The sequence below is a fragment of the Pithys albifrons genome, chromosome 3, assembly GCF_047495875.1.
Source record: "Pithys albifrons albifrons isolate INPA30051 chromosome 3, PitAlb_v1, whole genome shotgun sequence".
NCBI classification, from domain to species: domain Eukaryota; kingdom Metazoa; phylum Chordata; class Aves; order Passeriformes; family Thamnophilidae; genus Pithys; species Pithys albifrons.
In genome coordinates, this window is record NC_092460.1 from 25,601,819 (window position 1) to 25,623,082 (window position 21,264).

General features: G+C 40.4%; 1 long non-coding RNA gene across 1 annotated transcript in view; it reads left to right on the forward strand.

The window, feature by feature from the left end:
* Positions 1 to 909, forward strand: part of LOC139669307 (uncharacterized) — a 38,937-nt gene extending 38,028 nt beyond the window's left edge. The window contains exon 3 of the long non-coding RNA XR_011697233.1: positions 829 to 909. This is a non-coding gene — a long non-coding RNA (uncharacterized lncRNA). The remainder of the gene's footprint in view (positions 1 to 828) is intronic.
* The last annotated feature ends 20,355 nt before the right edge of the window (positions 910 to 21,264 follow it).

Below are 21,264 nucleotides of genomic sequence, written 5' to 3' on the forward strand. Positions count from 1 at the left end.
CTTATTTATTTTAGGTTAACATTTAGCCTCTGTTGTGCTAAATGGAGAATGAATGGTTGTTTTACACCTGAAAACATGAGATCTGAAGATGTAGTGACTTTACCACGGTCATACTGTAAAAGTGAGAGATGAGAATCAAAGCTAAAGTGTATGCATGTGTGTGTGTTAGTTTATTTTGTGTACTACTTCTACAGTGCCATGCTCTGCCCTACATCTGAGGTCACTGGGCTGAATCCTGCCGGCTTGAATGCTGGGCAAAACAGACGTTCATTTATTGTGTGCTGGCTACTGCCTGGACATGCTCATTGTACCTCAAGCCTCCTCCAAATGATCCACTTCTGATGATACAGAAATACATGGCATAACAATGCCATCAGATGTTGGCTTGGCACATGGCAGAGAGCTTGCTGTTCTCCTCCACCTCTCCCTTACCATGTGCTGTTTCATGGAGTTTATTCTGTGTTGATTTTGCCTGAATAAAGACTAATGACTAAATCTCAGTCAAAGGGATTTGATTTAGAAATTTTTGGAAACATTTGGAAATCCCTGTGAGTAGCCGACAGTCTCTTCCAGGTCATATTAACATGTCAGGAAGTTACATGGTGACAAAAATGTTCATAAGAAGGTGATTTTTTTTTGTTTATCCCTGGAGGATTGTGTTTTTCATAAATTGTAATCGTAGCCAAAGATGTTTTCTTGGTACAAGCACCTAGAAATGGTCTCCTATTCCACTGTATACTCTATATTGACTAGAGACTTCTCTTTTTACCTGTTGAAATAATCAGAATGGGAAAAATATTTAACTGCTTTACTCTTTTTTTCCTACAGGTTAGTATCCACTGTATGGCCAGGCTACTATAAAGGTACTGAGATACAATGTGTATGTATCTCCTGACAAAAGTTTTGGGTGTAGATCTACAGCAGCCTCCACTGTCAAAGGTAATAAAAATATTATGGACATTTTTAGGCCATGTTTTATGTGATCATTGCCATTTGAAAACAGTCACAAACCACTTATTTTGTAAATATTGTGTTTCCTGTTATCATTAAGATCTGCAGCAATCATAAAAGACTAACTTTGGAAAGTGGGCTGTGTGTAATTCCTAATTATGTATTGTGTATTTACACCCAGTCAATACTGCAGCAGGGCAGGTGGTTCTTTGAGCCTCCTATGGTGAAAATCAGGAATGTTCAAAGTAAAACAGCTGCCTGCAGCATGCTCCAGTGCTGTTTATGGTTTGGGTACAACTTAATGAGTCTGATCTGGTCTTACTTTGAAACTAGGCTGGAATAATCCCACTTGTTTCATTCCTGTGTGGTACATATACCTGTCAGAAGTCAACTCCCTGCGTGAAAACCTTGAATACCAATTGTCCTAATAATTACCATGTGTAACTCTTGGCTGAATCATCACTGGTGGTAAAGTCTTCACGAAGCACAATGAATTCAATACCATCAAGTTAAAGTCCCAACTACAGTAGGCCTCCTCTCTGTGGGATTTGTTAAGTGACAGATTCGCAACTTTGTCAGTAAACAGTACCTTCAAGGGCCCAGAGCATCTCCAGCTCCAAGTGGAGTGCTGAAGCTGCAAAGACTTAACTGTAGGCATCTGCCTAAACATAAACTACTTATTTGCTTAAAAGTCTGCACATTGTGATGAGTATTTGTTATTCTGACATTCAGTGAAAATTATGTGAATGCCCAAATCTGTGGATTTGGAGCATGTGTGTGGACAACGCAGTAAACTGAGATATATACTTGCCTTTCAAAGTGAAGCTTTCTCATTAAAAAATGCTTTTTATTCATAGCTTCTAAAATCACAACTGGACACCGTGTTTCACTATACAGGGAGTTGATGACTGGAAGTTGGGGGGTTATAATGTAATTTAGGAAGAAAGTAGCTTGTAGGGAAATATTCTGAACTATATGGAGGCACTGACCGGGAGCAAGCTTTGTCTCTGATACCAACCACATCAGTACAGGACATTGATTTCTTGTATCAGATACCATCTTGGTATTTCAAAATGTCAAATCTGCATCACATCTTTTTTTTCTCATCATCAGCAGATAAATTTTTCAGTGGTAAGTAAGTTGGGCACCTGAGATGCAACGTAGACATATAAGAACTCAAGTCCTATGTTGCTCTAAGTCATGCTTTGCATTCTGCATTTGGCTGCAAGTGCTATTTTTAGACCAAAAAGTTATATCTAGCTCTACTTAAACCAAAAATCTCCCTTATCTTTATAATGATGCAGAAGTTTGTTCTACCTTCTTTCATTTCACACATCACATCTGAAAATTCTGGATTTAAATAGCATTATTTATGCAGTAGGGGTAACCTTAGATTCAACAGTAGTAAGATGGCTAAAGAGTGGTGGTTAGAGGGAAAGCTTAGACATCAGTAAGAGTCCTGATGAAAGGGTTAATATGATGATCAAGCATTAGCCAACGCACTTTTCATTGCTGCATGCTCCTCTGAACATGGGACATTGCCTTTGGTGCAGAGTTTTTATGGCCACAAAAGTGAAAATCCTTTCTAGGGGTGTGATTTTTGTGACTTGAGAATAATTCTGATAATCTGGTGAAAAACCAAGTGAAAAAACCAAACCTTATGTTCCAGTGCAAACTTTGTGGCATAGCTGTTAGTTTGGTTTTGTTTTTTTTCCTTAGGGCAAGTCACTTAAAGAATAGCCTTTCCTTGTTGATTGCTCTACCATTCATCCAACAGCATATGGTTTTTGTCTTGGGAATCATCCAACATGTCACAAAGGCAGTGATACTGGACAGTTACTAGGCAGCTTTTGTATACTTTGGGGATAGGGGAAGATGGTATTTTAATAGATTTCCTTGGGGAACTCTTAGAAGGATAATTTAATTGTTGAAATCAAATTTTGGACCCCTGTCACAAATCATTACCTTATCTTTCATCCATCTATTCCCTTGTTGTTCAAACTAATAAAACATGCACACTGCTCTCCATTCATGTGACCCCCTTCATACATTTTTAACTGGTAACCCCGGTTAGTAATGGGTAGGTGGTCTGTTTCTGCTTGAGGATTTTTTAAAAGGAATGGATAGTTTCTCTAGCTACCACATCAACAAGGCTGGCAACACTCAGAATGAAAAGCCACAGAACCACATGAGTGTTGGTGAAATTCAGGCAGGAAAATGACTCAAAGAGAAGGATGCAACCTGGGACATCCCCTCAAATACTCACATTCTGAACAATGGCAGGCAAATTCTGGGCTAGTGAGTCATTGGTGAAGTGATCTGGAGACACTTCTCAGTGAAGCTGTTAGTCACCATTGCTACAGTAATGCTCAGTAATGCTTTCACTCAGTAATGCTCTCAGAAGAGAATGCTGAATTTTGTTTCAGCTGTTTGATGGAAGCACCTAAGATGAGGTGCACTAAGATGGTGGGAAGCAGTTTTTGGCCCCACTGCTTCAGCTGCTCCTCACCTGATGCTCCTCACAAACCATGTGCCTCCTGCAGCAATACATTCAGGCAGCACCTGCATCTATCCTGCCCCAGTCTCTCCATCCTGTGTAGCTTCTCTCATTCCAGCAATTCAGACAGTAAAGAGACAAGGACAAGGGATAAGGAGCTCTGAGCTGACAGAGGTCAGTTAAGGCAGGAAAAAGTCAGTAAGCAGCAGAGTCAGGGCGGTACATGCTATGAGGTTAGTGGTATGGTCTCAGAGCATCCATAACCATTTGCAAAAGCTCAGCTGACCTTCACACTTCTTGAATTTGATCCAAAGGCTGCTTCAGCCTTCTGGCCACCACTTGACTTTAGGAATGGAGAAGAGAATTATGTGTAGACTGCTTATTTCTCACTGTTCAACCACATTGTTCAGATACCTCTGATCATGTGAGTGATTGAGTTAAAGTGATTGTGATTGTTTATAGGTAGGGTTTCTGACCTTGGCCCAGCTCTACTTGCGTGGAGATAACCAGGGTTTTTAAAAAAGAGATCATGGCACCACTGAAGAACCCAAAGTCCTCTTTGAGGCACTGTGTTCACTTTGCAGGCACTGAACAAGCAGCACCCATCCCTACTGTTAAGTATTTACCATCGAAAAATAGCAGAAAACAAAATACTGGGGAGCATCAGGACCAAAGATAAAAATGTGTGTGTATGTTCAGACCACTGCACGCTGTTTGCTCACTCATTTATTGGCTGCAATTCTATGGTTTCTTCTCATTTTTCAGCACAACATCCCATCAAATTCTGTTCCCTTTCACCTTAAAAATATTCTTCTAGATCTTGTGAGCTCAGAAAAATTGTATTTAGAAACACAATGAATGACTTAAATAATAACAGCCTTTAGAAACTGTTTCTACAAAAATGTAGCTACAAGCCCTATCATCCTAGAGTGGGAATCATTATGCAAGTTAATATGTGGGCTTCTAAAATAAAGGGATTTTTTCCTTGTTAATTCTGTGAAAACAGGATCAAATCTAGTGCTTCATGCAGGAGCTGATACGTGCTAAGTGCAATTTTTACAAACTTCTTTATTCACAATGCTAAGAAAACCCTAGCCTTTTTTTATGTTTCATCAAAAATGTTTTTGTGGAACAAACCAAAACAAACAGAACCCAACCGGTCTTTTGTTGGTAGCTCCACTTCCCAAAAGGGTCCAGGGCACTTAGTGACACAGCATCTGTCTCAGATGCTATTGAAGGCATTCAGCCCCTAAATGCTCTTCCAGTGACATTCTTTTACGCTGTGGTATTTGACAAACTCATACAACTGGACTAGAGAGAAGGAAAAAGGCATCTTTTGAATAGGATGGAAAATGTTTAATCTCCTCTCCACCTGATTAACACTTAAGTTCTCAGAAACTTTTCTGTGGTGTTTCTAGCTACTTTCTACTTTAGGGAAAGGCAAGTATCCATGTATCTTTATTATTAAAATTATTGTTCTTTTTGCTATTAACAACAGGTTATTGAAATAATCCCTGCAGGATTTTAAATTGAAAGCTGTCCAAAGTCTTCAGGTCCCAGTGTTCTTTTATTACATGTGCTCCAGATTAGACCCTAGATTTGTACTTCTAATTTCAAATTATATGTTCAAAAATTTTAAAGGAGAAAATGAATTAATACAATTTCTTCCATAGCAAAGCCTGTGGACTAATGTTGATCTTTTGAAGACTGTTCCTTTAAAACATCTGAAGTGTTTATTTTGTGTATGAAGAAATATTTTACTGCTCTGACTAATGTAATCCTGGCTGTGTGTAGAAATAGAGGGGCTATGTGTGTGGAAAGAGGAAGGCCAATTGTTCTTTTTGTTCCTAAAAAACAATGTTCTTTTTTATAAAGAGATTTTAGTGTAGCCCTCTGTAATCTTCCTTGCTATAGAGAAATCCAGTGAAATAGTATCTATTTCCTCATATTGCTCTCCTAGATACCATAACACCACATGGGTGTAGATGTGCTAAATTAGAGGGGATTTTTTTAATCACCTTTGTGGAAGTGTTTGTTCTTGTATCCTTTTTTTTTCTTCATAAAAAGGGAAAAAAATAAGAAAGAAAAAGAAAAACTTCACAGAACAGTAAACCTGAGACACGGATTCGAATGCCAGACAGTTGAATGAACAGGATAATCGGGGTATTTTTTTTGACAGGTGCGACAGGCTGCCTATGACTGGCATTATAATCATTACCATTTTAATAAGGCTCTAATAGGGGGGCCGATAATTCAATGGGGTGTGAGGATCCTAATTCAACTCCCAATCCCACATGAATGTGCTAGAATTTGTGGGCTTTGTTTTCCTCTTTTGTACCCCTGAATGCAAATAATTACTGGCTATAGATTCAAAAATTCTTAGAACTGGAAGCTAAATTAGCTCTCCTAATACTGCACAAGAATGTCAATACTCAGGGGAGAAAAAAAGGAAGTAAGTGGTTTTTGGTTGCTTTTTTTGTATTACACTTGTGGTACTGCAAAGGTTCTGTAGCTTAAGTGGTTTGGTTGGCAATGTGAATAATACCAGCACTGTTTCTAAAGGCCGTGCAGCTCGTTTTCCCCCCCTCACTCTCCAAAAGGAAAAGAAAATGTATTTTTCTGAAAATCGTTTCTGGAAAATCATGTGGTGCTTTCTACCTACTGGTTTTTTTGATGTTGTCTCTATCTGCTCTGGATGTGTCTGTCCAGTCTGTGTTGTTTCAGCAGTGGCATGTGGTAGACTCAGCATCTGCAGCCACATTTTCACAGGAGTCCTGTGGGCACTCGTGTAGTCAGTTTATCCTGTTCAGATGATCTTACAAGACAATTTCAAATCCTGAGGCAGTGCCCCCACTGCAGTTTGATGCTGGGTGCTGGGGGCACCCTGAGGGTGCAGGAGTTGCTCTGCACCTGAAAAGAGTGTTTCTGAAAGGGAAGACACCAATTTCTGCTTGGGACACCACTTAGATTTGTGCTCAGTGAGCATTTGAATAGCTATTTCAAAACCTAGGAGGCTAAGGAGTAAGTAGCCCTTTTTCCCTGCTGCTACTGACTCCCACCTTGTGTCTGACTTTCAGGACACAGGACTGGGTGAGGGGGAATGGACCTCTCTGGGCCCCTCTCTCCCTTAACAACCAGAACAAAAAACTTTTCTTTTTTGTCTCAACTGACCTTTGCAATGAATTTCTTTATTCATTTTTTATCAATAATACATATTATTATTTCTAGCTAATGACCAAAAGTGCTACATGGGACAAGACTTTAGAAAATTGAGAGGGATATTTCCATATAACCCCTTGCAGCTGGAATCAGCTTCTCCCGCCCACTGTTTTTGATCCTAAATTAGCTGTGGGCTCTTGCCATGGTTTCAGGCCTCTTTCTCTTTCTGCACACGTGTTGCCTGATGTATAAGGAGTATGAGCAGCACTGAGTGTATAAGGGAGTGAAAGATAAGCAGATGCACTTTACAGCATGTTAGAGTGGGAAATAAGTAAGGTAGACAGACTGTTCTGTGAAAACCAGCCTGAACCTTTACCCCAAACTGAAATGCAGAGTTCTGGAGATTGGCCAAAATCTGGTTAATCTTTCTCCCTCTCTGTCTTTTAATGGTATTTATGATTTCCCAGCACTTCCTGGTTTCATCTGGGTCCAAAAACAGGAGACTGAAATATCATTGAAGAGGCTATTCACAGTGTTTCCAGCTGGCAAGGACCAGGGAACGAATGATCTCACACAATCAGGTCTGTTCTAGGAGGACTTTTTCCAAATTTCTATCCTGATGAGATTCCAAACTGTTATGAAATTATCCTAATTATATAGAAACTTTGAAAAGCCCATCCACAAAATAACTGACATCCTTCACCTGAGTAGTCTGTGTACAGAGAATTCATGAAGTTTCTCTCTTGCCTCTCTGTGCAGAAGATGCTATTTTTTCTTGACCTTGGAAGGCTCTTCATGGAATTGATATGTACACAGGCTATTTGTGTTCCTTTTGAGATGACGTTTTTGATGCATTTCAAGTTTTCATGGACACTAAACTGCAAACCTGGATGGGTTCTGTCTTGATTCAGACATTGAAATTCATTCTCAATCCCATGGTTAATGTAAGAGTGAATCAAATGAATGTTTCATCTCTCATGTTGAGGGCCTGTCACTCAAGACTACCACTCAACACCTGATCTTACAGGCTGTCTTGGTCAGGTAATGACATTTGAGTTACCTTAGACAGTTCTAGGGGAGCATCTTCAAATTTACTCAGAACTACCGTATGAAAATTTTTTGGTTTTTGCTCTCATTGAAGATCCTCTGGGCATTCTCTTCATCTTCTGAAAGTACTGAGTCGGGAAAGGTTTCTTATCATCTCCACAAAGTTCATCCAGAGGTGGAAGTGCTCTTCCAGACTTCAGCAAATTAGAGGACTGGGTAATCACCAACCATATGAAGTTCAACAAGGGAAAGTGCCAGGTTCTGCACCTGGGACAGGCAACCCTGGACTTACATACAGACTGGGGAATGAGATGCTGGAAAGCAGCACTGCAGAAAGTGACCTGGGGGTCCTGCTTGATGGCAAATTGAATATGAGTCAGCAGTGCCCTGGCAGCCAGGAGGGCCAACCGTGTCCTGGGGGGCATCAGGCAAAGCATTGCCAGCCAGACGAGGAAGGGAGTTGTCCTGCCCTGCTCTGCACTGGGGCGGCCTCACCTTGGATATTGTGTGCAGGTTTGGGCACTGTAGTATTAAATAAATATTAAGCCATTAGAGAATGTCCATAGGAGAGCAACAAAGATGATGAAGGGTCTTGAGGGGAAGCTGTATGAGAAGCAGCTAAGGGCACTTGGTCTATTCAGCCCAGGGGAGACTGAGGGGAGACCTCATTGCAGTTACAACTTCCTTGTGAGAGGAAGAGGAGGGGCAGGCACTGATCTCTTCTCTGTGGTGACCAGTGACAGGACCCAGGGAAATATCCTGAAGTCATGTCAAGGGAGGTTTAGGTTGGATATTAGAAAAGGTTCTTCAACCACAGGGTGGTTGGGCACAGCAAAAGACTCCCCAGGGAAGTGGTCACAGCACCAAACCTGACAGAGTTCAAGAGGTGTTTGGATGATACTCTCAGGCACAGGATGTGACTCTTAGGGATGGTCCTGTGCAGGGCCAGGAGTTGGACTCTGATCTTTTTGCTTCCCTTCCAATTCAGCATATTCTGTGATACTGTGATTGGCTCATAAATGTGTTGTAAATATTATTTTAAGTATTGTGCTGTAGATACACATAAGAAAAAATAATTTAAATTTTATTTATCCATAGCTGTCACCCACAAACTCTTGATCAGCAGATTTGATCTGAACATTGGCATCTTTGTTAGACCAGATTAGCTGATACCAAACAGCTGTCATTGTGAGGAAATACCTTGTTTTCTCAGGAAGAAAATGACAGGATTTGGAAATGCTCACTGCCTTTCTGCAAGTATTAGAAAGAATATTTGGAAACTGTTCACCAATGCACAGTTTGATTTAGGCTGGACATTGTTACAAGGCAATCTGAGATGTTGTGATGGGCTGTGAAGAATAAAACCCAGAGCTGGAGAGGTTAATCTTTCCCCGTCTTGTCTTACATTTTGCTGACAATATGGCTAATTGTGGTTCCTCTCAAATTATAGGACAGGTTTTCTATTTTGGCTAAAAAGATTGTTGAGGAGTTTGTGAAGAAGCAACTCAATATATCCTTTTTCTCTTTAGGCCTTATTTAGTTCTCTAGGAGACAAGGTACTATCTGGTAGTTTGGGAGATGACCATGAGAGTACACAGAGCTCTTCTTGCTGTCTTGAACCACATGATGTGGTTGACTTGCTTCTAGGCACTGATAAATAACTCTATTCTTCTGACTCAGAGATCACAGGAGGCGGTACTAGGCTGACTCCTGTCTGGCAAGCACTGTCCTTGGTGACTTTCTGCCTCTTTTTGTCACCCTTTTGGCTCAGTGTGTCCAAAGAGTTGTTAGATGAGAGAGTCAGGGGTGAAGGGTAACTCTACTGGTTATCCTTGGTTCTCAGTCTTGGATCCATTAGCTATAGTCAGGGCAGATAAAAATCACACTTTTTGTGAGCCACCAAGTTTGAGGGAGTGTCAGGTATGGGTGATAAGAATTTGACTATGTTTGCATAGAAGTAAAACCAGGCAAACTGTATGTTGTTATGACTGAGCAAAGGTTCCAGAAAAATTCACAAGTATTTTAAGATTCACAGAGGATGTGTACCTATTTGTGATTCAGTGGAGCAGGAGGTTGGAGTCCGATCTGAGCTGCTGCCAGGTGCTCTTGTGTGAGAGTGCAATGCTTTCAGATAAACTCCCCACCCAAGAAATGGAGGCTATTCCTCTTGCTGGTCAAATTATCTACTGTTGTCATCACCACAAAATCACCATATCCAGCTGCGGGCCCAGAGCTAAGCATGGATATAAAACTGCTGCCCTGCCCCAAATAGCCCGGCAGTCTGAGAAAAAGAAAACAACATGCCAGAGAAATGTAAGGGAACACCATTTGTCTATCCTGTGGTGGAAAAAAACTGGTTCTAAAATTAGGTGATTTGTTTAGGCTATCAAAATGAGAGCACAGGGTAATTTATCTTGTTTTTATAGCCCTCCACATGCTCCCTATTGCCTACCTGTTTGAATGAGGTTTCTTCTTGGGTCATGTTTCATCCATTGCACCCACATAAGATATTCATGCAAATTCTCCTGTGAGTTTAACAGAAGTGACCACCAGTCTGGAGTTCATGAGGAGAGACTCAAGCCACCAGGACTCTTCCCCCTTGTTACCAACCCAAATGAGTCCAAGCCTGCTCTGAGACACGACAGAGCAAATATTGGCCCCTCATGCTGAGGGACAAAGTGGGATGGAAAAAAGGATGTGAAGATGCTGAGTTTCCCTATCCTTGATCAGGGAACTAGGCAGGATTTAATTGCCTTTTTAAGCTTTCCACATATTTAGTGGGTAGCAAATGCTCTTGCAGGAGGAAGATTAGATACAGTTGTCTGAAAAATACCAAAACAACCAATACCCAAGTCACAAATTTCAGTGATGTCACCCAGGCCCAAAGGATTATGTTGCAGCAATTAAAGGTATTGTTTCTGCCTGGCCACTGGCTCACTGCCTGACCCCAGCGTTTCATTTCCCTCTGCTGTATCTTCCCCTTGACAAAGTAAGATCGAATACTGAACTGTCCCTGGGCACGTCCGTTCAAGGTTCATAAAGGTTTTTTGAGAAGGGGCTGCTTTTAAAGGAGCTGCTGTAGAAGTTTTGACCATTAGCATTAACTTTGATTTGTCAAAAGTAACCATCTTTCCCCAAGGTGCTGGAAGTTTCATTGTGTGAAGAGTTTAGTTGAACATTAAATACAGAAGGTTTTAGAAGTCATTCACCTTGAAAACTGACAAAATTGACATAGTCACAGCAGAAGTGAAAGACGTGTTTTATCTGTGTTGTCATTTGTAATTATGCTGCTGAATTACAGGAGTATTATCACACCAGGACTGGTGCCAGAGGATTACCCTAGGTTTTTCAAATGGGATGGTAAAGTGGGGCAAACAGGTGAATAGACAAAGAGCAAAAAGAGGGAGAAAAGTGAGAGAAAGAAAGCTGAGGCCTTCTAGTTTCAGCCACATAGCAAAATTAGTGGTTTCTCTAACTGAATAGCATAGCTAGATTACTATTGAGGCTGTAAAATTAGAGGAATGGCTCAGATTCTGCATTTCACTCCTGTTTTAATGTAAGCAAAGGAGGCCATTTTAATTGTGATTTACTTAAAAAAAAATCTTAATTTTGCAGCAGAGAAAGTGACTCCTAAGAAGACTGTGGTTCCTAATAGCTCCCTTTGCAAGCTGGATCCTGCAAACCAGGACTTCTTTTTGAATGTTCTGTGTTGTGTATCTAGAAAGATAGAGGGAAGAATTTCTAAGTGAAGTTAAAATGTCTTTACAAGCAAAAGAGTAAATGTAAACACATGCTCATTATTATTATGGTTTTGGTGTTGCCTTTTTAATCTATTTTGTATATTTATTCCTTTGTGTACATTAGAGCTACATGGATATTTCTTAATCTCTTCTGCTCAGAAAATAGTTATGTACTCTTGCACAGTTCCTTTGCAAGATTAAACTATGAGAAAGTTGTTGGTGCCACTTTTGAGTATGAAATGATATCAAGAGATGCATTTCAGTATTTACTGTCACTTACCACAAACTGAGCTGTTAAATGTAAAGGTTTTGAATATAGTCACCTAGGATAATTTGGGGAGGGAGAGAAGGGGACATTAGAGTCTTCCTCATGGGAAGCTCTCTCTGGAATGGTAGCTTTGGGAACCTTTTATTGTGGAAGGAAGCAGTACCTCAGGGATTTGTGTTGCTGTGAAAAAAGTGGCTCATCCCGCCAACTTCTGTGTCACCTCTGTGTGTTGTCTGCCACTGAGAGCAGAAGAAGATTTTAGATAACTCATTGCCCTGTATTTGAGGTAAGACTCCAGGTAACTATAGACTTGTTACTACCACTTTAGTCCTCACTATGCCATGAAGCTGTAGAAGCTCTGTATGAGAGAATAATGGAGGAGGGGTAGAACATGTCTAGATGACACATTGATGTACCCCCTGACTAATGCCCTGCTGTGGGACTGCTATGATTCTAAGCAAGACTTTGAAAGCATCTATAGCTTTGTTTTGTAATTAGAATGTGACAGTCCCTGAAAAAAGATCTCCTTAGAATACTTGCTATAAAGAATCATCAGTATAAAAATCTGTAATTTCTGTTCCCTGAATCACGTGGTATGGGCAAATCATGGGCTTCATGTCTATGCAAATAAACAGCAGCCTTGCAATGCCCCATCACCTCTGTTTTCCTGTCGGTTCTGTTCTTGTGCATCACTGAAGGGCATTGAAATTGCACAAGTCAGTCCTCTCAGTGGGTTGAGTGCCCTGCTGGCTCACAAGAAAAGGGACAGCAGGGAGTTTAGGGGCAACAGAGTACACATGTATGTGCTCACTCCACATGCAGGCCCTGCCTGTCATCTCAGCAAGACTCATCACCCTTCTGATTGTCATTTTGATCTTACTTCTTCAGCTGACATGCTTTGAGTCCTCCAGCCAGGGCTGTGAAGGATTGACACTTTCCTGTCCCAGAAAGAGCCCTGACATAACACACAGTAGACTTTGTAGTGAATCAGACTTGGTTTCTATCTGAATTTAAAGTGGTGGTGTTGACTTGATGACAGTAACTAAACATTGTTGTCTTATTTTGTCTGTGTCATAACATAGCCAAAAGGGGACATTTGAGATCATATCTAGGTCAGAGGAACTCAAAAGTCAGAAATTCATTCCCTTTTTCATTTCTGTGTATGCATGTGAATAAATAGCAGTCTTTTATGTTTTGGAACAACTGTACTGAAACAGAATGCTTTGGTATTGTCAAAATAAACTTTTTTTTTTTAATTCTTGGAAGAAAAACAGTAAACTCAGTGGTTTTTCATTTGACAGGGACTGTATTGCCTAACGAGAAAGCATTTAATTTGAAAATCCAGGTTAAGTCTAGTTACAGGGTTCTCAGGACAGCTTTCAGTAGGTGAAATTTTGATGTTCCTTGAAGTCAAGCTCTGCATGAAAATTCATATCTCCTGTGTGATAATGCAGTAGCTGGGATCAGCTGAGTTGTCCAAGAGAAGACATCCCTTCATTAAATACAGCTGACAGCAGAGCTTGCCAAGTGAAGTATTTCTGCCTTACTGGTTTGCCAGAAGCTTGATGCATGGATATGGGTATAGTGAGGTTCTTTTGTAGTCCTCCTTTTTAGTCCTGGTCCCCAGGAACTGATATCTGATTAAACTGTCTCCAGGTCTCAATTTTTTGAACTTTTCTGCTTGGCTAGAGGAGAAGCAGACAGATGACTGTCTCTTACTGGAAAAAAGCCTGAAACCTAATCTGAGCCATACTATTAATAGCAGAGGATTGGTGTGGAGGTGAGGAAAAAGCGGATGCAGGTCTCCTCCTGGGACAGCACCTTCTTTCTTTGACCACTTCTCTTCTAAAGATGTCAAAGCAAAATGGGGTTTGTTGTTAGCCCGAGAAAGTAATTCCTAGTATTTTATGAAATATCTTTAAACCACACTATTTTATCTCATTTTGTGTAACCCAGATTGCTAGGGAACACAAATCAGTTGTTCTTCATGGATGACTCCAGTTTTCCATTGGCAATGGATCTGGCCATGGAACTTGCTTAGATATTGGATTAGTGTGTTGTACGATTGGCCAAACAAATTTAAAAAAAGTGAAGACTCTGTAGAGAAGACTTCCAGAAGCAAACCACTCCAAGCTGTTGAATATTGAAGTTGTAATTGAGGTTCAGACGCATTGACCATATTATTACCCATTTAGCGCATGAAAAATTTCTCATAAATAAAGATGACTTGAACAAGTGGGTTGGGATGTGCTCCTTCCACAGCAAGTAAAAACTTCAGGTAGATTGTATTTTATAAAAGTGCTGTACACCAGGGATAAGTATTGGGTATACAGCACAGCACTTTACACTTTAGCAAGCAAAACTTTGTCCTGAAGTAATGTGAGAGCCCAGGAAAATATGGCTAATGAAAAAATGGGTCCTTGCAAAAAAGAAACACTGGTTTATTTTCCAGGTGTAATGGAGTTAAGAGAATGAGAGAAGTGCTGTCTGTCACATTGACTTACTTGTGTGACACAAAAAGGAAGGTGTTCCAGCAACTGGGAAGTGTCATGCAGTGTTGCTGGTGCAGTGTGCAGCTTGTCAGCCTTGCTGGCAGACAGCTGGCTCTGGTTATCATTTCTGTGGTCTGTTCAGAACCACAGTGTGCTCTTTGATCACTATGTGCAGGGAATAATCTGCAAACCCATAGGGATTTGGTTTTCAAGCCTCAGAATGAAGCAAAACTTTCACTCTTTCATAGCAAGGGAAGAAGCTTACAAAGGAGACAGGCCGACTTTAGTCTTGTTTTATTGGCTTCTTTTGTTTGTTGAGTTGGGTTTTTTTTAAATAACTACTCTTCACTTGAATACTTTTTTCTGGAGTCTTTTTAAAGAATTTGAATATTTCTTGCCTCTGTGTTTGTTTTAGAGGGACAAAATCTAGAAAAAGTGATATTCTCATGGTCATCTTTACCTTTCCAACTGGCTGGAGCAGAGGTCTCTGCTCAAGCCCTAGGGAAATGAGCCAGACAATTGCTTTTCCCACCTGAACAAGGTCAGCTGTGATGGTTCCTAAGTGGGCCTGCAAGCAAGATGGAGTGGGACTTTTGGAAAGGGCATGTCATGATAGGAAAGAGGAAATGGCTCTAAACTGAAAGAGAGTGGGTTTAGATTAGATGTTAGGAAGAAATCATTTACTGTGAGTGTGGTGAGACACTGGAACAGGTTGCCCAGACAAGTTGTGGGTATTCTATTCCTGGAAGTGTTCAAGGCCAGGTTGGATTGGGCTTCAAGCAACCTTGTCTGGTGGAAGGTGTCCCTCCCCATGGCAGGGAGATTGGAACTAGATGATCCTTAAGGTCCCTTCCATCACAAAGTGTTCCATGATTCCATGGTGTTGCACCATGGGCAGTTTGGGTGTTGTCTCTGTGTGAGATGTGATACCTGGTGCTGATTGCACATGTAACGTGTGTGCCTGGCTCTGCCAAGAGCTGTGCCAGGCTGTGCCACAGGGTGCTCAGCAGCTATAATTGGTGTTCACTTATCCAAGAGAGACTGAGATTCAGGGATAACACCTACTCTGTGTGACTGCACATTTTTGGAGAGATAAAGTGCTCCTAGAAAAGGGGTGCTGTACATTCCTACTTCTGAAAATACACCCAGGAACATGTCTGTGAAGGCATCCAAAAGAGAGGAGTTTTGTACCAGACTGGAGATTTCCAAAAGAGCTAGAAAATTGTTCTCAGTCTGTATATTTTATTTGCATGATTTCATAGAAATGTCCTAAGCTCTTAAAAAAAATGTATTTCTGCCACTATCATACATGCAAACAAACAAACAAGCTGCTATTGTACAGGAGGATGATAATGCCAGGAACTGACATCTTCCTTCTACTCCATTTATCTCAGCAATGCACCCTTAGTCTGGAGACTGTGATATTGAGTATTGTTAGGTTGGGTTTCCACTAATTAATGAAAAACAGGCTGCAAGCACAAAGGATTAATTTGGCCTATTCAATCTGATCACAAACATTTTGAGAATCTGTTTAGCTTTTTTCAATGGTGTGAGGTAAACCAAGGGAGAAAAACATCTTGTTTCAGCTAGTCAGCCAGAAAAGAAACCCATATGGATTTACCTAATGGGGTCAAAGCTAAGAAAAGCAGAGCATTTTCCCGGGAGTCAGACAAGGCAGTTATCTTATGGAGAAGGCTGATTCTGAGGCTCTAAAAACTTTAGAGCTAAACAACCCTGCAAATTTAAGAAGGGAGCTTTGCTCTGCCTTCAGAAGGAGTTTTACACTCCCACTATCAGGTGGATCTAACAACAACCCCTGTACTTCCTAGCAGCCAAGGCCCTTTTACAAAGGTTTTGCCATCAGTGTAATATGAAGCATCTGAGTCAGGTTCCCAGCTGGTGAAATCACTGTACTTGGTTAGCGAAGAGCTTATATTCAGGTCCCACTTGAGCAGTACTGAGTGTCTTTGATTAAACCATAATCAGAAATCATCAAGGATATAACTGGCATGTGTATTACTCGAAAACATGCGTAAAACAATTCTGCTAAGCTTAGGCTGTAAACATGTACCTAGGCTGGTGTGCTAGCAATGAGCTACTTGCTTGCTCCTAGCACTTAATTATACCAATCGATGGAAGATTAAAACAGTTGAATAAGTATTTTATTGCATTTCTGAAAACTGTGGTTATAGCATATTAGACTACAAGTGACTGACAAGTTTAAAAGCATGTGACTGAATCGAAGTCTGAGTAAGTGTTGTGTGTGCAATTTAGAAACAGTTAATACCTTCCAATTGAGAGGATTTGTTTCTAATTAATATAAAAGCTGTTTATTTAAATCCTAGGCAGACGGTATTTAAATATGCAACAAGTCACCTGGGAATTCCATCTAAACCACTTTGTGGAAAGCTGTTATGTTGTGCTGAAATAAATCCAGCATGAAGTAACTGTACTCTCTTCATTAAGTGTATAGAGCTGTTCTCTGCATGCTGTTTTCTTTTTTCTTCTTCTTCTTCCTGAACATGTTAAAATATTCTTGGCCTTGTTGCTGATTGAGGAATTATGTATGTTACAATGTTGCTGCAGTTTCCTGTACTTTTATTACCTGCACATCCCCGAGGAATCACCTACTAGCAGCACTTGTTTTGAAGAGGTATCGTGTATGTACAAAATGAAAGATAATCCCTGCCAAAAGACTCTCACAATATCAATAAGCCAGAGAGATGCATAGAGATACATAGAGTGCTGACCAACATTTGTAGAGCTGACCAACTAGTTTCTAGAGCTCTTAGAAAACATGAGACCATGGTTTTGTTTCCTTGATGGGGCTTTTCAAGTGGACTTGTTAAGATATTTTTAATATTTTTGTGATGTTTGAAGGCATTGCAGATAGTGATAGTAGCATCAGGAGATCTTATAGCCTTGTCAGCAGAACAGTTGCTGATTTCTTTCTTTTTAATTCTTTTATTTTTTCCCCTTACTTGAAAGAGTGAGGTGGAATAGATAATGCTTTGATTAAAAAGAAACAAAAACACTTAAAAATATTTTGCACCATCTGGAAAGAGTATGAAAAACTTCAAAACTTCGTGCTAGTCCATCTTTTACCAGCAGTACATTTCCATCATTAATTTTCAACAGATAGCTTAATTTTTCCCCCTTCATTTTTTCCCCCTTCATTTTTCCCCCCATTTCATCTAATTTTTATATGTCCTATATATGTACATTGTGGTGACAATGAAACCTGCAGCTCATCCCAGACCATATAAAAGAAGAAGCAAACAGCACCGTTAAAGGTGGTATTGGTCGCTCTGTGCTTTACCTGCAGTTCCTGCACCAGATTGAGTTTTAGCAGTTTCCTGACTGGTGGTGGAGGGGGGAAGTTGGATAGTTTGGGCTAGATTTTGACAGATTTTGTAGAGTTAGGTCCATGTAAGAATCAGCAATGATCAGTTCACTTACTGTCTCATTTTAATCATATCCATCGTATGATGAACAAGTTTGTCCCTTGCAAACTCGCCGAAGCCAATGCCTTTGTTTTATTTGCTACTCTTTCTTAATTGTGTGCTAATGAGGGGTTTACTGAGTATTTCTTCCTTCACAGATCCTCTTTCAATCCCCTCAGCTGAGCTCAGACTCCAGCACTGCTCGCACAGTCCCACCTATCCGTAGCCCAGGGATGGCTGCCCTGCAGGAAAGTGAGAGTGATGTAAACAGGGGTTTAGCCAGCAGGTCTTTCTATGGAATGTAGCATATTCCTCTGAAAGGAATAAATGAACCAGCAGGTTAAACATGGGATTCATTGCCACAGATGTTTTTCCTCATGTGTTTTGTGGCACCTCTGCAATGTACAGCTTTAAAACATCTCGGAAGAGTAAAGCCTGGTATTTCAATCAGCGGGGAGAAATGACATCATATCAGGACAGGGGTGTAAAGAATGTTTGCCATGTAGACAGTTGTAATTCACAGGCAATAAATGAATCAATTTAGATAACAGAAGAACGAGGCCAAGCCTCATCTGTTCTTTTTTCTTTATTTTATCTTGCGCAAGAGAAATTGCACTGCCTCCTAGCAAACTTACTTCTGCACATTTCTTCATTTTTCTGTCTGCTGTGCCTCTTGGCAGCCAACTCACCCTGTGTACTTTAGGATGGATGTGTCACTACATGGGGGAAAGTCATTTATCATAAAAATGATAAATCCCACTGTAAATTAAGGGTCACTCTCTGCAAAGCTTATGGATTTTGACTACTGACAGTAGCAACATTCCATGGCTTGGACCGTGCCTTGGTTCTAATCACAGGTTGTGTGGCTGGTGGCATTAAGGTTATAGGAAAGTTAGGTGTCATCTTCAACAATGCTTTGAACAGGTCCTCTGTAAACCACAGGTGCATTATCTTGGCTTAGGCTATTTCAGGTTGGGCTGCATGCCTTGAGATGCATCCAGAAGAAATCACTGTCAGTGATCAAATATTGATATACTGTCATACCCACTGATGTTAGTGTAATTTGAGTCATTTATGAGTCTTTACTTAGCAGAGACTTAGAACTACACTTAGTGCCTGAATTATCTCTGTGTCTGAAGAGCAGGTGGCCAGTCAATGCTCAGGTGGGGATTATTGCTGCCAACGGTGTTAGAAAGCTTGCTGTGCACCTGCCTCCTCCTTATAACAAGTACACAGATGAAAAGAGTCCGATTCCCAGACACTGCCAACCAACTCCTCCAGTCTTTCAAAGGCAATATGCAACTTTGTAAAATAAAATAGAAAATAAGAGTTACCACTACCTCCTATTACCTGTTGATTGACCTGAGCACTCTCTAACAGCAAACAGAAAAGATTAGATATAACTTTCCATACAGGTGTATGCAAACCATTTTTCATCTTACCAGGAGATGAATTGTTCAAAGTTCTGGAAAATGTCTGTGTGCAGTTTTACAAGTGTACTTAGCAAAAGGAAGGCATTGGCTTATGCTTTCAAAGGTGGTGATTTACAATGTCCTGTCTAGTGTTTCCAGTATCAAGAGTTTTGTTTAAGCTTAGTATAATGTACTCAAAGGAGATTTCTGATGCGGTGTGTGTATTTACAGTGCAAATACAGGGACAGGCTTTTTGGAAATCAATTACACAAAATGATCTTGCAGAAGAAAGAGCCAGCACTGCAAAGGATGGACAGGAAGAGTCTTCTCCTTCTTAGGTACTGATGTAAGCAGAGAGAAACTTCAAAAAGAGTGGGTTTCATGTGGTAAAGTCAGTCTTGGGTGGGATGAGGACATCAGGGAGAAGACATTACTTCTGCTTGGAGGAGATGGGCAGCATCCTTGAGTGTCATAATGGTTTTGAATCCCAAATACACTGATTGTCTTTAATAAAAAAAGCTATGAGGTTGGGTTTTTTTTCAAAGGAGAGAGACACAGACAGAAAGAGTCTGAATTTCTGGCAAGAAAAACAATCCTCAAACTTAGTAACAACGTTACTAAGCTCATGAAAATTTTAAGATCAATTTTCAGCAAGCACTGATGATTTCTTTCATTAAAGACTCTTCTACATCCTTCTTTAAAAAAAGGTGAACAATGATTTCTGACTTGTTTCTTGAATGGTTTGCTATTCCCCAAAATATAGGGTTCTGCAATTTCTCCTTCAGTGCTACTGAAAGCAGTCTTTTGCAAGAATTAGAAATGGAATTTTTGTCCCATAGTGATAGGTCATCATGGAACAGATATTACTACAGGTGAATTGCAGTGACAGAGAAACTGTACTTGGACAAGTAAAGCTTCTAAACTGACATTGAAGAATTACGAAAAAAAGATGGACCTGGCTTCAGCCCTCAGCTTCCAAGGGAAATGACACAATTTATTAATAAGTGATGGGCCTGCAAGAAAAGGCCCACCTTTGCAGCAGTTAGTTCAGCAAGGAGAAAGAGTAGGTCTCTCTTTTTCCTCTCTGCAATAATTAGTTATTTCAGAATCTAAGTGTCCTAGTCTGAAAGCATTTATTCATCCAACAGCTGGTAGAAAAAAACTAAGCTGACATTTCTGCCTGACTTTTTTCCTACTTGAGAGAGACTGTCCGTTGGCTGTTGCTGCTGTGATCTATATCCTTGTGGCTACTTAAGGGCAAGGTTTTTCTTTTCTTCACCAGTGTGTTCACATAGTGTCCCATGATACAGAGCAGCCACTGAGGAGATGCTGTGTTTTAGTTGCTGATGTTTAGGGCATGGCCTTGATATGGTCAGAGTACAGTGGAAGCTGTTGAACACAGTGTGATCAACACAAGGTTAGGTCCACACTACTTGGTGAGGGTCTCTGCCTGAACATTCTTGAGGCCTGACAGACCACACAGCTGAAGACATGTACAGTGGGTCTGGGCCAGGTGTGAGCTCTGAAGAGCTGGCCCTGACTCTTCCACATTTGCCTGGCTGTGTGCAGTCACCCTGCATCCATGTGGGGATAAGCTGAGTGGGCAGCACACACCACAATAACAGCTAGTATGGCAAACACTTTTACTTACAATATAAACAAGAAATTTGATCTAGTCCTTTTTTCCAGATTCATTTCAGATGGTTCTACCTAAGATTGCATTTCCTCTATTTCATGTAATCCCTTCCTATCTTACTTTGGAGAACAATATTTCTAATACTTAGCAGGACATTAATTCTAGAAGGACTCACCTTTTTTCCACAATTATTTTGAAAATTTTTTTTTATGATTATTCCTTTTGTAGCAAGTTTCTTGACTAATAATTTGGGCTGAAAGATGATCTTATGTCTTTTAAGGCCTTTATCCTTGTTCATCTCACAATTTTCCTTTCAACGAGCCCTACAAATCACAACTGCCTAGCCACCCTTAAGAGAAAAGTATTAAATTCTGTTCTGTATTTAGACAAAACTTCAAACCTGAAATATATTTGCTGTGTGATGACCAGCTGTGAACTTTACCCCATTGTTGTGTTTTACCTTTTAGACAGTATCTATACCACAGGCCACTGTTAGCACCAGCCAACAAAATAATTTATTGTTTGTGATTATGCTGTTTTAATTGTCAGTGGCTTATCTGAATAGGAATAGATGGGCTCAAATCAGGGTAGCCTTTTCCCACTCTTCAGGCTGTATTAT